The sequence below is a fragment of the Periplaneta americana genome, chromosome 10 (genome assembly GCF_040183065.1).
Source record: "Periplaneta americana isolate PAMFEO1 chromosome 10, P.americana_PAMFEO1_priV1, whole genome shotgun sequence".
Taxonomy (NCBI): Eukaryota; Metazoa; Arthropoda; class Insecta; order Blattodea; family Blattidae; genus Periplaneta; species Periplaneta americana.
In genome coordinates, this window is record NC_091126.1 from 174506832 (window position 1) to 174523057 (window position 16226).

The 16226-nt window shown below is 33.0% G+C and overlaps 1 protein-coding gene and 1 long non-coding RNA gene across 2 annotated transcripts in view; both read right to left on the minus strand.

Annotated features, from left to right (window-relative positions):
- Nucleotides 1-16226, minus strand: part of LOC138708170 (proton myo-inositol cotransporter-like) — a 397474-nt gene that overhangs the window by 9554 nt on the left and 371694 nt on the right. The window lies entirely within an intron of this gene.
- On the minus strand, nt 1414-14623 carry LOC138708171 (uncharacterized). Its single transcript, XR_011334615.1, has 2 exons — nt 4487-14623; nt 1414-4083 (listed from the first exon to the last, which is right to left on the minus strand). It is a non-coding gene; the product is annotated as an uncharacterized lncRNA (long non-coding RNA).

Sequence of the window (16226 nt, forward strand, 5' to 3'; positions counted from 1 at the left end):
CCTTCCCTTAACCTTTGGAACAATCATGGAAAGATGGTATGGGCCGGATGTCTCCTACATGGGTACTTGCCCCGATACAATCTGTGAGCTTGTCTACTGTTCCCATTGGCTCACCCGTATTCGAAAATCTGGTCTGCATATTCCACTCTCGTGTACTCCTCCATTTCACTAGGACTGATCGACTGGACACTGCAACTTGTACACATACACTGCTGTCTACAGACATGCATATCAGGACCGACCATGTCTGTTACACATTATGCTATCTGCATTGCTTTAGTGTAGTTTCCTGTCCCCACCCCTCAGACAGCGCACTGAATGGAATACTGTAAGTAGACAACGTAAACAACGTCAGATGAATACAGTGTGTGTAAGATGTACAGATAAATACACATAAATAAGGTGTACAGAGGAATAAAATTATTTCATTTGCACACAACTATTTTTGCTTGTAACTTTCGACTCACTCATTTTCGGACCAGGGTTCCTTATCTCAAATGGATACATGTGCCCTTCCCCATCATCCCTGAAAGTTTGTGACACTAGCCCGAAACACCCTGTATAAATGACTACCATTTACAAAAGAATAATATCAGAAAAGTCGAATTTTCGTCCCTTTTTTGTTGTTTAGTCAACTGTCCGGAGACCGGTCTGAACCTCACAAGTGATACTAAGAAGGCACCACTTATGAGGCAACTAGGCCAGGAGATAATGAGGTAGGGTGGCCAGTTCCTTTCCCCCTCTATTGCACATATTGCCGACTAGCTACCTATTACACTAGTCAGACTTCAGATGCATACGAACAATTGTTCTGACACACATCATCAAGTGAGATGTACGACCTGATAATATACATATCAGCCAGAACCTCAGTCAGAGAAGCCCCTTTTTTCATAAAGGATTTCCCATCTAGAGTACCGTACTTTTTTTTTTTTTTAGTTTTATATGTAGCTCATCCCAGTCCACGCAAAATAAAAATGAGTTTACTTGGACGTAAAAGTTGTATAATAAAATTATAATATGTAGTACTTACAGCATCTACATCTAAACACTTTTAATTCTTGCATATAAGACAGAAACTGCTACAGGAGCAATGATATGATTATGATGCACAAAATCCATCCAAAATTTAATAGTTTTTCTACAGCTTCTTCAGAAAAGAAAGGAGCAAATAATTTACTTTCCAAATTTGTAACTATTTGAAGGACTTCCTAATAAATTATATGTAATCATGATTCACTGCTTTATTTATACCGATATTTATATTTGAATTTTGTTTCTAGTCTGCAACAAAAACTTTCACATTTCTGAAATTCGTCATGTATTTTACATTACTTCTCAAATACAATTTTTCTTGCACATAGATACTATTGCAAATTTATGGAAACTGGTGTATTCCAAAAAGTACAATTATTTTCATTAAATTATTTTATTAATGTACAGTTCAAAAATTAATCACAGAATTATTCGACAATAGAAAACAAAATATTGTGTTAACAGTGCAAAATATATATTGATATTTTGATACATCTATGTCCAGATCCTGGTAATAAAGAATTAATTCTGAATATGTAGAAAATTGTACAGAGTTGAAAGCAAATGGCAATGATGGATTATTCTTAATTATATACTGTAACGATTACAAACAGTAAACAGAAATGAACACTGTCACACAGGCCTGTTCTATTCTGTTGCGTTTTGAAACTTAACGTTTCCAGAAAAATTAAGTGTACAGCAGAAATTCATTTAATAAATAATGAATAAATACATACTGAAGAAATTATATATAAAATACTAAGAAGTCGAACTGAATGTAATTTCAGTGTACTGAGATTTATAACCAAGAATGAAACTAATATAAATTCATTATATTGACGTTTTATCAAGATAAATAATATATATTTATTCAATAACATATTTAAACCAAAGTAGAAGGCCCGGTTCTAGTGCATTTTGAAATATACTTATGTTTAACGTCATTAGATTATTATTCTGATATTATTTATAATATTTTCTGAACACTTGTACATTTTAAGGTTCAAGTTTTTACAGCATAATACAAAAGGAGTTTTTCCCTTAAAATATGTACTGTAGTGTATACCATGTTACAAGTGAATTAGGTCTCTCATAAATCCCAGGATAATTCACTTTCACATGCTGAAAAGGATTTCAGAGTTAAAATGAGTTGTGTTTATTGTGGGAATTCAGTAAAAACTTTGATATACATGTTATTCACTCTTTAAAGTAAGTACTGTAATTATTTTTTAATTTTAAACTTGTATAATTACAAACAATTTATAAATGCCTATTTATGATTTGTGGCAAGAGGATGGGTAAAACGTCTGCATAATTTATTAACTAGCTATCAGTATTTATTTAAATGAAATAAAATATAATAGTTCCCTGGTTTCTTTGAAGTACAAACAACTTAACACCAAATCTTGTTTTGACAATTTTATTTTCATGTACAGGTAGAAAAAGATTGTAGATATTGGATTAATTTTTCTCAGGATAGGGACCGATGGTGGGCTTATGTGAGGGCAACAATGAACCTCCGGGTTCCTTAAAAGCCATAAGTAAGAAAAAAGATTACTTTTAATGAAGTTTAAATAATATACATTCTGAAGTATTATGGAAATTTTAGTATGCTCAGGGAAATTAGATATTGGATAGCAAAGTATTAAATAAATAATATGTGTTCTGAAGAATTATGGCAATTTTAGTGTGTTGGGAGAAATTAGAAATTGGATACGAAAGTATTATGGTTTCTATAGAGTGTAATTTAAAAATAGATTTACATTTGTGCCAACTGGACATATTTTTGGTAGAATTTTTTTCAACAAACGAGGTAACATTCAATATTATCAAAATCTATTATAATAAAACGTATAAAACAAAGGTCGTGTACAAAATGTATTTTATATTTCACTTCAGCGAAATATAAATGGCGACTGGTCAATATCAACAGTTATGTGTTGGATAAATAGAAATCAACAGTACAATTAAATACACAATGCTATAAAAGTGTGACGGAGTGCAAAAATAAATTACAATAAAATGAAATTACTTGATGTGAAAGCAGAGTTGTGTGCAATGCATGGTGTAAGGGAATTGTGCTGTTTCTCTACTTCAGATTTGTACCTGTTGTTATTAATAGCCACCGTTGATTACTCAATCATCACTACTAGACCCGATTTCAAATGGTACCATTCAACATGTACATATACCGGTACTGTTCCTCTTTGTATCTACTGAGAACGAAAGAAACTGTACAGGTTCATACCTCACTATTAATTATATATGAGTAAATGGATCTTGAAACGTTTTACTAAAAGCATACAATCTTTAAGGAAAATTCTAATTCTTCAGTGAGGGCCTCCTATTTTGGTTAACTGAATGGTGTAATTCATTTCATATTAAAAACCAATCCTAAAACACTTCATTTGAGCTATTTCGATTACAAATTATTACGGTTCTGTCCATTACCCAAATATAAACTTAGTGTATGAAATCTTTCACACACATAAACAGGGTTATTTCCTCGTTTTAAAGCTGTCTAAAGCTAATTTATTTAAAAACTACATTCATAATTACTAGCCATCTTCTGTGGTTAGTATTGTGTCAGTAAGATCACAAAGTAAAAGTGAATCATTAAGACTATATGGAGCGATTGTAAGCTGTAGCATTTATTAAGACACTATCTGCCAGGTATTGGAAAAAATTAATGCAAAAATCTCTTACAATGAAACATCTCGAATCAGAAACGCCTCCTTGCACTTCCTATTGTAAAAAGCCATGCAGCTCCCCTTGGCTAATAGTAGGGTTACCAGACGTCCGGATTTTGCTGGACATTGTAGAAAATCAGAAATTGTCTTGCTTTTCTCTCTTGACAATTCTCAGTGGACTGAAGAGAGAGACAAACCGTCTATGTCTGGAGTCTATTAGAGGTATTATGTTTGTAAAATTTAATTTAAGACGTATTATCCCGTGAGGATATCCACAAGTATTTACTGGATGACAATCAACATTTCTTGTTCAAACAAATCGGGTCATCAGGGAAGTACCAACAATCAGAAAATTAAACTAAGTATGAACTTAAGTGTTCGCGTAAGCTTCTGCGGCTGGTGTACATGGTATGTGGATAAGCTTCAGGGCTTCTACTGCGTTGTCTTGGTGTTATTGGCTGACGTTTCGACCTCTGTGTTGTGGCCATCTTCGGAGCAGTTGTTGGATAAGGAAATAGTCTGCCAGCTCTTATATATATAGTAGTCTCGATGGGGGAGTACTTGCTGTGATAGGTCGTAGGTTCTCCTTCTGGCACCTATCACAGCAAGTACTCCCCCATCGAGACTACTATATATATAAGAGCTGGCAGACTATTTCCTTATCCAACAACTGCTCTGAAGATGGCCACAACACAGCGGTCGAAACGTCAGCCATTAACACCAAGACAACGCGGTAGAAGCCCTGAAGCTTATCCACACACCAAAGTATGAACTTATTTATAACCTGTAGGCCTACAACCTATAGCTGGTTGAGTGGAAGAGAAGGCCTTACGGCCTTAACTCTGCCAGCTAAAATAAATCATTATTATTACAATCAAATAGTTAATTTAATGATTATTAACATAAGTAATTGATTAACTAGTGGACTTACTCGTGTTAATTATGTAAGTCTGTGAGGCTTACAGCTGTTTTGGTGCTTCATCACACCATCCTCAGAGCCTACTAGATCTCGGCGTCATCTCGTACTTCTCTGCCTTTTGTGTGGGTGCGTTTGATTGTTGACAGGTGTTGAAGAGTGGAGTCAAATAGTGTGTGTGTACTGAAATTGATCTGTGTGTTGAGAATTTGATCGGGGTGTGTTTTAGTGTGTTTGTATATTTCGTATTGTTCTAGTGTGTTGAGTTTTTGGTTCTTGGGTTGTATGTGTAGGATTTCCATGTCCGTATTTATGTTATTGTATGTATGGTTAGCATTGGTTATGTGATCGGCGTAAGTAGATGTATTGTGTCCTCTGGTTATTGCTTTAATGTGTTCTTTGTAGCGTGTTTGGAATGATCTGCCTCTCTGTCCTATACAAACACACTAAAACACACCCTGATCAAATTCTCAACACACAGATTAATTTCAGTACACACACACTATTTGACTCCACTCTTCAACACCTTTCAACAATCAAACACACCCACATAACAGGCAGAGAAGTTCGAGATGACGCCGTGATCTAGTAGGCTCTGAGGATGGTAAGTGAAGCACTGAAACAGCTGTAAGCCGCACAAATCTTACATAATTAACACGAGTAAGTCCGCTAGTTAATCAATTAATTATATTCAAGTGTTAAAAGTAGTGTACGCAAGATTCAAAATGGATTGCAAAAACAATTGACTGCCTACGGCTATAATGCAAGTGTGTTTTAATATAATCTCCAAAGCCTAAAATTAGGTTCACATCATAAAAAAATCACGTTTCTCATTTGCAGCTTCCCATTGTTAAATATAATTTTTTCAGGTTTTATCAATAGGTGGCCGGCACCAACTCCACATTCATTACTCAGCATTATTAAGAATGCAGATGTGGTTATATGTTTAGGAAATTGTACCATAGTATAGTGAGTAAGTGGTAGAAGCCTACAGATATAAGAGTATGATTGCCGAAGTAGCTCAAATGAAAGTATTTCTAAGCAACATTGTACTCACAGTGAAGCATTCAGTATTAAGTGCTATCAAAGTGTTTTAAATCTATTATAGTACAGACTATTTTTATTTTAAGTAAATTGAAAAACAATCAGTCCAACAACCTGTACAAACTCTTAATTAACACACGATTTCTGTTACCATGATATTTCTTGTATAAATAAATTAAACATACAAAATACATATACAGTATCTACTTAATTCGGGATAGAAACATACATACATATATTCCTGTACATGCAGCAACACATAGCATTGCACAAGCATCACAAGTAAAGCTTGAAAAATAATTGAAAAGCAAATGCTAAAGCTTGATACCAAAAAGCCATTTGTAGGTAAGTATACTTAAAAATAATTCACTAATTACAAGCAGGAATGTAAAATGATGTCCGTCATTCAGTACAATATAATTTCTTACTTACCGGTACAATACATGTCTGAACACTACATATCGATGTATTAATATCTACTTTGCAAAGACTGCAATTTGAAATACGAAAAAGTTTCTTGAAACTTTTAATACTTATTACCTCAAACTTCACGCGTTCGATATTATATGAAATGAATCCAGTGGCGTATACTGGTTAAAGGGTTTGGGCTACTGCTGACCCTATTATTACACAAAATATATCTAACAATTACTTTAATTTTAATTACTATGGTAAAACTAATAATACAAAATTATTACATTATGTTATATTATAAACTTTTTCTTTTGTAATTTCCTTGGGCTACCGCCGGTAGCCCCGGTAGCCCGCAAAATACGCCCCTGAATGAATCATTTTATCTTGGTAAGGTTTTTATACAAGAGTGAATTAAGGTTAACTTTCATATTGTCCCCCATTTTGGAATTAAATGAGAAATCAGTGCTGTATATATGTAAATAAATAATTTTAGAGTAAAATTTAAACTGACAATATTTGTTGAAAATTAATATCCTTGTTTGAAATGAATCCAAAAATATAGAAAGAAATTTGTGATTATTATTACTACTATCATCAGAAACTCTATCAAAAAATCAATAGAAGATGAATCTGCTAACATTAACTTACAAGAAATTTGGTAAGGTCTCTATTTGAAATACTGAAAGCAATAAATTAAATACCGTTACTGGTATTCCCCAAAATCGGTACATAACATATTGCGATGTTCAGAAGTATCTTTCACTGAAAAAAAAGTTAAATACACTGAAAAGCAAAATACTTTATTTAAATTATTTAAAATATTTCTTTGCAATTATTAAATAACTCTGTATGCACTGGACACAAAAATTGTATATCTGTAACCAAATAAATTGTATAGTGTGTTGGCATACAGAAGTATTTACAAGAATGAAAACTTTATATCATACAAACAAATGACTATAAATGGAGAAAAATAAAATAGCTTTCCCCCAAAAAAGTGAAAGATGGTGCATATTAAATTTTATGTTCAGGTTTTGAGTGATGTGAATAAGATAACTATATTACAGTGGTTTCGAACTCATATGTAGTATTATACATAATAAGTTCATACCAATGTGATAAGTCCGAAAGACAAAAAGCACTGTGATTTTATAACTAATAAAATTAATTTCAGGTTTTAAATATAAAACTTAGTGGAATAATGTATAAGAAACAACGTAACTCTCAAGTTCAACAAATGAACTGTATTTCTTCTGTGTCGTATACTTTTGTCTGCTGCATAAAAAAAACTAACAATAAATCTGTTTGTATATATAACAGAGAAGAAATGTACAGTAGTGTTTATTAAAGTAAAATAAATTAGACCATAATTTCTGTCTATTATGTAGAAAGATCACTCAAATGGTAGGGAATTTACCAAATGGTAGGGAATTTATTTCACACTATGTTGTTCTGCTATGACACTTTCCTCCGTGACTCTTATGATGCAAACAATAATTGGATTAATGTAAATTTTAATAATATTATGAAATACTTTCATTGGACTTATCTATATCTATGTCCACATTTTACAGAAGCAGCTTACTCTACTCTGTATGGAAGGCACAGGGACTACATGTTTTGAAAATATTATTTGCATTATATCTTACAATTGAAAGAATTTGCTTTGAATATTCTAGAGCAACTTCAAGAAAATTCGCTGACTAGAATTTTTAAAAAGAAAAAACGAATATTAAATAGATGGAACTTTAATGTTCAATCACAGTTGATCTTCAACTCTATGTTATCATTCACATAGTGAGAATTACATTATTTTCACATTTGTTTAAAACTATAATGTTTTCTTTAAAAAATCCCAGCTACTTTAATTCAAATTGGTGTCATCAAGTTAGTACTTGGCAAATTATCTATTCATATTTTTACACTAAATTGTTAAAATCATTTTTCTCTATTGAGATTATGATCATAGATCAACGAGATCGTTTTTATAAATATCACATAATGCAATCATAGTAAATACAACAAAATACAAATAAATTATATAGATAGATCACAAGAAACTGTTACAATATCGTGCTGTAATACACAAAGTGTCTCTAAAATTAAACTTAGGAAAAAAATCCTTACCTTATAATTTTCTGCAAATGAATAAAATGCAATAATATTAAAAACAGATATCAATAATAATTATATACACTGGCATGCTGTAAACATCAATGAACGCAATAAGGCTTAACACATTTTAAAAAGTACGTAACTAAATACAAAATACGTTACAATGCTGACAGTATAAAATTATATTATCAAAGTTTTTGTGGTATAGTTTCAACCTTGTAACAAACGTTCCTTTTTGGAAAGTCCATATCACGACATTTATCACAAGGCCACAGGTAATTATGTTTCGTAAGTGATCAAATAGCCAAACACTATCTTGCTATCCAGTTCAGTTCAATGGAACACGTATTATATTCGCATACTATCATTCCAAGGTGACCTAAGAAACTGAATAATTAATTTACAATTAAATCAATATGTCTTAATGTCGGAACTAATTAATTTTGAAAATAATATACTCATGTATTTATCAATATTAAATTTATAACAGTATTATTTTTATTGATAAATAATATAATAGTACATTATGCAACGAGCCTATAATGATAGTAATTAAGAATCGAGTATGGCTATTTATGAAACGAGAGCAAGTGAGTTTCATAATTTTCATACGAGCTTCTTAATTACCATTATAGGCGAGTTTCATACGACTTTTTATGCTCGACCATATTTCTAACTTGAAATTACCGGTATTCAGATGTATACATTTTATTTGTAGGTATCTGACAAGATCGGAAGTGACCTTGTTCTAGGTCGTGAATTGTGAGATGTGCGCAGACGCGAAAGTATTGATTTTTTCCGAGGAACAATAATGTCATTGACCTTGACGTAGTCCCGTTAAACTTGATAATATTATAATATTATAACCTTGATTTTTGAATTCGACATTGAAAAACGAGATGACAAATTGAATTTATTTGAATATTATTTACAATTAACGCTAATTATTATAGTAACAGAACATAACCTTCTGCGACAGTATTGGATTTCCAGCCTCCGTGACTTTTCGCTAATTCTCTTTTGATTGCATATCCGAGAATAATCGATACTTGCGGTTTTATAACGGTACAAAGCTGACTTGTCATTGGTTGAACACATGTAAGCTGAGTTATCATTGGCTGAAGACCTGTACTTTAATGAGTAGGTGTACTTTAATGACATGCATTAAAGGACTGCTACCTGGTGTATAATTAGTACATTTCGGCATGGTCGAGCATAAACGAATTTAAGAACTCTCATAACTAGTATATTCGTATGTTTACGCATTTATCCAGATAAGACAGAGAATCATTGTTGAACTGTGCAACATTATTTCTCCATATCTCCAGAAAACAGTGCAGCAATACTGATGTAATTTAAATTCTAAATTTTCTAATAATTAGCAGTAATTGCTATATCACTAATTTCTGTTTTAAAATTAGGTACTATGGATATGGCGAAATAAAAGCATACACATTTCGAAACTACTATGAGGATATCACTGGCATGTCATACATTGCAGTACAATTCTACAGTTTTCTACTTTATCTGACCATTGGGATATTTTTTAACTAATAGTAGCACAGTCTAGTATATACAGTCACGAAGCTTGAGTTGATGAGGGTACTAGGAAAAATAGACTGTGCCGGTACTGTTTCACATTGTATGTGATGAGACATTAGTAGCGATCTAGTGGTCAGTGGCGGCTCGTGGGTATTGAATTAAGGGGGGCTGCATACAAAAATAAACCAAGCAACTTACTTTATTTAAAGATTAGTTCCATGCGCCTTATCTTGTAAGTTGTGTTTAAATGAGACAGGCTCATGTCAGTAGATTTACTGGCATTTAAAAGAATCCTGCGGACAAAATTCCGGCACACCGGCGACGCTGATATAACCCCTGCAGTTGCGAGTGTCGTTAAATAAACCATAATTTAATTTTTTATATGAAGATTTGAACCTTAGAAATATCTAACTGGCGATGTTGTAGTTGGTTGTATAATATATATACATGATACATCAATAAATGAAAAAAATAACTGAGCCAGAAATTGAATTCAGGATATTCAAGAGTACGGACCAGGGCGCTTGCCTAATTTATTGTGATGATAGATGTTTCAGATTCCATTATGGTTTGAAAACATTCTAGCAATGGCTCCTTCTTCTCATGAACAACATTTACTGTTCTTATTTTAAATCCATCTTGCTGCCCCAGCTGATGGAATTGTTTTTGAAACACATTAATCTAATACAGACTGTGTGGAGATCGAGAGAAGAAAGCAGGGATACTGGATAAATTATCAAAAAATATGCGAGCCTTTGTATTTTGTTTAGCGGCTCTTTCCATTATGACATTCAACTGATGGGCACTTAATTTCACATTTATCCTGAATTGTTAAGGTACTGAACTGAATAGACTGCAAATATTGTACAGAATTAAACATTGTTGCACTTGTTATATTCACAACATTAAAGAAAACGTATTTAAAACTGCGCGCTACTGACAAACTGCTGCAAATTTTGCAGCACCTGGAAACTCTGGATTCACGGCCAGGGGCAACAGGAAGGAGGGGTAAAACTAAAGCGCAAAGCATCCGAGACGAGACTGGCAGCTCCAGGGGAGGAAGTGGCTTCATCTTATAGTCCTTGTCTCTGGTTTCGCTCTGGCAGCACCAGGGGAGGAAGTGACTTCACTAACGATCGCGTGCATGTCATTGAGAGCAAAATTAAAAAAAAAAAATCGAGCTGCTAAATAGAGACTGTATAATAAATGTATTTCACAACATAAAACGAGACAAGAGCCACACATATCTGGGGGTGCTGCAGCTCCGCAGCCTCTCTTCGAAAGCCGCCCCTGCTAGTGGTTATAGTAAAGGCAGAAGAAATAGGCGGGTTTTTGGTCTAGTGCAGAAACTACTCACTTCACACTTTCTCTAGCGGATTATGATCTGAACAAAGAGACCTTCCCGTCGCTGCGTTCAAATGCTAGTTGTTGACAAGTGCTCGTCTGTGATACTACTGTGTTATAGCTTGTTCGCAAATATATATGTAATAATAAACAGTATTTTATAATAGACCTACTAATCATCCAAGTAATCGCTATCATGTCTCAGTCAAGCCCTGATATCAGAAGTCATTAGGCGTTATTTATAAAGTTTACTGTTTTTTTTAAAAACTTAAAAGATTGTGAGGACATTAAAAGTGCCCTATCATCAACGCAGATAGCCACTGTCAAGGCGTGTGGTTTTTCTGTAAGATCGGTTCAGAGAATTTGTGCAGAACGATTTTTTTAGTCATACTTATTGTGTTATTTGTTTTGATAAGCTAAGCCATTCTAAGTGTGCTTCTAATGCATAAGTATTTTTGTATTACGAAACTCTATCATGTTATAATAATGTGTACATTTTCTACACACAGCAAAAATATATTAATTTTTTGCACTTCAATTTTTAATTTTCTCATGATTCACAAATTGATAACTATTTATTATTTAGTATTTACTATTTCAATACAATATTCTGAAAACACATAAAACAAAATACTTGTGTGTAATGCTAAATATTTCATTTCTCGTATTAGGTTTACATTACATAATAATTATTATTACATTTGTGAAATGGCTAACTTGCGAAATATTATAAATGATAATATCATCTAAAGTCTGATTAGTGTATGCGATGTATGCAATGGAGGGAGAAAGAGAACTGGCAACCATAACCCATTATCTCCTGGCTTAGTTACCTCATAAGTGATGCCTTATTGTTGTCACGAGTTTCAGACCTGTGTTCGGACAATTCACTGAACAAAACAACAATATTCAGTAAGTCAGGTATTTGTAATTACTAGAAATCACGTTATTATTTTATTTATTCGTTTAAGTTTTCCTAGAGTGCAAAATGTCTGAAAGGAAGAGTAAGTTATTTGAGACAGGACCATACGCCAAGCAGGTTCTGAGGGATATAGGAGTCGGGGTAGTGAATGAGGGATTCGCCATACCCGTCTATTTCTTCTGCCCCCTAGTATAGCAACTATCTATGGATGCATATTCCCTACGTATTGAGCTTCGTGACTATATATTAGACTGTGGTAGTAGTATGATATTTTATACTGAATTTCGTTCTCTTTTGTAATACTTAGAAAGGTTTAGTTTATGCAATACCGTATACCAAGTTTTATCTACCAATAAAGTGACAGTTCATAGGCTGAAATGGTCAAATTGAAAATCAAATGGACGCAAGACTTTTCATCATGTCTAAATTTGCAGAAAGGAACTGAGATCATTTTATATCATACAGATCTAATTACTGGCAGCCATGCCAACTTGTACTTCCATGCCCATAACTCTCTCTCTCTCTCTCTGCGCCTCTGAATGGAATGTAGAATTTAAAATCCCAATTTATAAAATGTCTAAATTAATGAAAATGCAGTGTAGGCCAGGATGATGACTTTTCGGAAATGTATCACCTAATAAATTCTATTATATTACATTTCCTTAAAAACTGTGTTCAACTAAGCACAGTGGCAAAGCGAGCATTTGAAGAGTGAGTATTATTATTATTATTATTATTATTATTATTATTATTATTATTTTATCAACAGATAAGAGTTTATTCCTTTTGAAAGGACTTTAAAGTCGCTAAATTCCATTTAAACAATTTACAATAGAACAGAGATGGAAATGAGACAAAGCGAGGAAAACCATGAGACATGTTTCCGTGGTTCCATGAGTGATGTCAGAGCAAATTTTTCATGTCAAAACGTAACAATTTCTCTCTCATGTAGGTCGAACATACATGTTTCGCAACAAAATATGTAAGAAGTCACTGCAACCAATTTTGAGCAAGTTACAGTACTCTTTTTTTTTTTTTTTCCAAATAAAACTCGTCAAACTTGGTAATTACATTTCTTGTGCATGATCATTGCTGGATGAATTGACTCCTAGGTACTGCAAATGAACAGAATTTAGTTTCCACTGGCAGGTTCTTGAGTGCCACATCATTCACCTTGCTTCCAAATACAGGCAAAATCTATCCAATGTTCAGGAACACATACACACAGACAGACAGACAGACAGACAGACAGACAGACAGACAGACAGACAGCATGCCAAAAGCTGCTCTTTCTCTATTAGAGACGCAGAAAAGTGAAAATCTCAACACCATTTTTTTTTCAGTATCACAATACTGTCTCTTTTTATTTCGTATAATGTAAAAATAAAGGGAATTTCCATAACTTTTAACCTGTCTTACGTATGTTACTTCTTAACTTAAAGAACAGGTGTTGGAGAGTTAAGACCTTTTAAAATTAAAGTTGTATGAAATAACAACTGAACTAATAATCACAATGCATACATTTTAATTTTCCATTTGGATAACATTGGGAAATCTTATCCACTATGATAATCCTATTCACTTGAATCAGAATTAAGAACTTATTATTTTAAGGCATCAACAAGACGTTTTAAACATTTATGTCTCAAAAACTGTTTATCCTGAATCAAAAATAGGTAGTTTGTTGGTTTTTAAAGAAAGATAATTGATCTGTTCTGGATTTTCGAGACAATTTTCAAAAATGAGTCTCTTTTATGACAAGAATTATTGTCTTGTAAATTGTGCATCTATTTTAATCCTTTTCAGATAGGTATTAAGGTGGTTGAAGTACAATACAAATTTCCTCTAATTGTACAGATATACAGATACACACTTCTACAAACATACGCACATAAAATTCTAATATTAACTATTCAAATAGCCCTGAGCTAGTACATGGAGACTGTAAATGTTCATGCACAATTTTTTAACACCACATACACCGTTACAACACAGACACATATGTAAGCACATGTCTTAAGACAAGTATATTGCTGTGCATATCAACAATACTTTTGTGGGTGATTACACGACATATCCAAGAGTTGTTCTAAATTTTCGAAATACAACACAATCGTGAGCAAGAAAATTTATATCACTAGTATGTGCGAACGAATATCACAAATAAGTAAATTAATGTGTATCAGCGAAGATTTGTGTAAAGCGAATTCCCAGGAAGAATTCTGAAGATTTCATCAGCTAATAATAACGTGAATCTTAAAGGTATTCATCAACTCTTAGGACAAAAATCCAATTTTTTTCCCTTCATGTCTTTCAAACTTTTGTGACATGATTCTTGGATGTAAAGTAAGCAATTTATATAATTCAAACTTGAAAACCGAATTTGGGGACCCAAATAAAATTGTTTTTAGGAAAAAATTAATAAAATTTTGGACCGACCTAACTCTATTAGAAATTGACCCAGGGTAAACGTTCTTTCGCGAAAATGATCCCCTATATATGGAGAAAGTTACATACCAAAATTATTTATTTATCTCGAACCATTCAAAAGATACGCCACATTATATAAGCACTTTTTAGAAAAAATATATATATATATATATATATATATATATATATATATATATTTGTATATTTATGGGATAAAATAATTATAATCAATTAAAAATAATAATTTTGGTTTATAACATAGCCACACATTTAAGCTTCAATTTGGTACCTCAATGAAGTCCTTTGTCCAATTGAAATCTACTTTTTGTCCGTCGGAAGGATAATAAATGTCGGAAAATGTGAAATACGAGAAAACAGAAACTGAAGATGGTGTGTAAGGTATAGAAAGTATAGTGCACTTATATTATAAATGCCCAAATAATTATGAAATTATCGAGATAATGGGTACAAGTTATATATTTTTGAAAACTAGAAGAAATGAGTTTCCAGATGAGGCAAAAATATTATTATTCACCAAATCTTGAAGAAATCTGACATTTCTAGAGTCGATGAATACCTTAAGAAGGATCACGGAAGTTTGATACTTCGTATAATATTGGTCTGACTTCCACAAATGCCTGCGTTGTTTTGCACGTGTTCTGGCCAATGTTATGAAAATCCTCATTATCTCTGAAATTGGAAGTGGTCTGATGAACGTCACACAGGGGCAACATACTGCCTAATACACTGGAAACCCATGTTACAAATCCCTACTCTGGAGTAATTTCCATATGCGTATAGAAATTAGGTAAGTTCATGCATTTGCCTGAAGGAAAGCCATACTAATCAAACATTTAGAGCAGCGGTCGTCAGCATTCGCTGAAATGGGTAATGGGTAAGGAGAGTATCGCAATATGCACCGTTGTGCAGAAGGGAGCAAGAGAGAGAGAGAGAGCATACCTGCCAGCAGCCACGGGTGCATGATAGTGCAGTCTCTTATCCGCAGGTAAGAGATGCTAGCCCGAGGGTGCACTGTGCTGATGACCGCTGATTTAGAATATTCCATGATATCTCGGATAACCGTACCGGTTGAAGATAATAAGTGGTCTTAGTCAACTCGAAACATTTAAGTGGAATGATCAAATAATAACCTAGCCTGATGATTGAAAATTCAATTAAGATAAGGAAAATGTAAATTTAAACTCAAATATGTGTTATAATCACCCAACAAAACGTTACAAAATTGCTGCAAAAGCCTCGACACTTGGAACACTGTCTTAGTTTATTTCTATAACTACATACTCATCTATTACATTCAATACTTAACTATAAAATAGACACTTACTTCATGTAAGTTTCAATAATTGACTTGACTTTTTTTTTTAAATACAGAAATGCCTATGCCGAATTTGTTTTGTATGGGGGGTAAACTTTGGGGCAAGTATAAATACCGGTAGTGATTTTTTTTTAATTAGGTACCAGTAAGCGAAGTAATGAAGAAAATGGTTGTTTATTGTGTCGGTATGTGAAAACAAGGAAGGAGAGAAAGGTACTGGAATAACTAAAATTAATCTACGGTATACTTGAATATTCAAGAATTTAGTGCAACAGGTGCAATATTGAACTTACTACAATGAAAGCCTTTTTATCATTTTGGGGATCTGGGGGTCCAATATTTTCTAATTCAAACTTTTATTATACAGATTTCAAGTTGAGAGTCGTTGGAAAGATGTCGGATTAGTTAATTACAAGTACATTCATCAAATATCTACAA